The sequence below is a fragment of the Cyprinodon variegatus genome, unplaced genomic scaffold (assembly GCF_000732505.1).
Source record: "Cyprinodon variegatus isolate N-32 unplaced genomic scaffold, C_variegatus-1.0 Scaffold467, whole genome shotgun sequence".
NCBI lineage: Eukaryota > Metazoa > Chordata > Actinopteri > Cyprinodontiformes > Cyprinodontidae > Cyprinodon > Cyprinodon variegatus.
This window is the reverse complement of record NW_015150920.1, coordinates 592,118-593,973: the sequence shown is the minus strand read 5'-3', so window position 1 is coordinate 593,973 and position 1,856 is coordinate 592,118. Positions and strand designations below refer to the sequence as shown.

The following is a 1,856-nucleotide window of genomic DNA, read 5'->3' as shown; positions in this document are numbered from 1 at the left end:
TGTAGGAGAGGATTCACCAACTTTATTTAAGAAGGATGCATTGATCTTTAACAGCTGATATTCTATTGTAGTTCAATAGAGCTTTATTTAGCAGTCGCCATCTGGCAATTCTGTAGAACGGTCAGCAGGTGGCGCCACATCTGTTAATGTTTGCTCATCAAACTGAAATGGAATTCTATTTAGTCTCAACAAAGGACTTATCTAAACAAAATATAACGTGACAATGCACCTTTAATATATATATATATATATATATATATAAAATATATATATATTTTTTATTTAAAACATAAATTATATATTTTTTCTGTATTTAATATCCATTTGTAAATAGTCTTACCTACCAGCTCAGTAAAAATAAAATTACATACCGTATTTTCACGACCATAAGTTGCACCGTACTAAAAGGTGCAGTCAGGTGTGCACCGCACTATAGGGCGCGCCGCACATTTTGAGGGAAAAAAACACATTTATATGCACCTTATATTCGCGAAAATACTTTCTTTTTCATCATATGACCCAAATATTAGCTTTATTTGAGAAATATTAAACAGTTTTTCATGTCAATATTAAACTCTGTGTATATCAATGTCCCTGCAGGATATCTCTCCTATGTACAGTATCTTGAGAGGGTGAGCTGGAGGGGTGAATGTTGCCTTGACTTTACCAGAAACACCATGACTTCTCAGTCTACTGGTCTGCTTCAGATTCCAAACACAGTGTAAACTGGTTCATTTAGAGACAGCAGTGTTGCCAGTTGCACATGTAAGATCTGGGAGTTACAAACTGACCACTATAAGTCACCTGCCGCCATATTGGTACTCCCTACTCCCACCGAGATGTGCAGTAAAAATGCCTACATGCGCAGCATGTGACTGTAAAAACAAGCAGTTTGCCGACTGTGGGAAGACATTTCACAGATAATTTAGTGTCAGTGGATATATTAAGCAATAAAAGCCATATATACTCCGATGCATCCTATAGTATAGTATGTAGCATAACTTTAGTCTGGCTATCTCAGACTGACTCAAAGACATTGACTAAATTGTCGACTGACATTCGGTCTAACATAAGAAAATGGAAAGTAGATCAAATAGAAAGTAATTCACTGTGAAATGTCAATGTAGTAATTATTTAGTGAATGACGCGTTCGTTTTTTGTCGTGTTTGTTGTATTTCTCATTTGAAAAAGTCATGTGCTGAAATATAATGCAAGTTATATTGAGAGAAAAAGCCACTCAAACATTTTTAAAGGCTAATGCACAGACAGCATAAAAGTACATGGTGTCATGCATGCACAATTTGCTAATAGGAGAATACTGCAGCATTAACAGACATGTACATGTAATTCAGTCTTAATGTAAAATTTTGAAATTATATGTAATATGTTATAACAATAATAATGTCATCAATACACATAATGTCTATTACATGTACATCATCAAAACTTTTGGCATTTTAGTAATATTATGCTCCATTAACACATTAATGTTGTGATGGATTTGTAAAACACGTTATATTACCTGATTTATAGACTTCATTGACTTCATAATGGCTATGAAATATGATGTGCCTATTTTTGTTTTATTATAAGTTAAAGTAATCTACTGTTGCTATCAAACAGCCAGTGTGAGTAAAAGTGATGAATGTATCTTTTTGTAAAAGTCTTAAGCCCCCCTGAAAATTAGAAAATCATTGTTGTTTGATGCTGTTGCACACATATTGTTTACATTGTGACCGGTCTAACTAGGGAGTACCAATATGGCGGCCGGTGGCTTCACTTCAACTGGCAAAATGCAATCCACTGAATAAATGTGGGCAGTCGTGGGTGAGCGGTTAGGGTGTCAGACTTGGATC

The 1,856-nt window shown here is 34.9% G+C and overlaps 1 protein-coding gene across 1 annotated transcript in view; it reads right to left on the bottom strand.

Moving 5' to 3' along the window:
- Positions 1–1,856, bottom strand: part of LOC107094161 (fibrinogen-like protein 1) — an 11,597-nt gene that overhangs the window by 2,544 nt on the left and 7,197 nt on the right. The gene's annotated exons all lie outside the window — the stretch shown is intronic.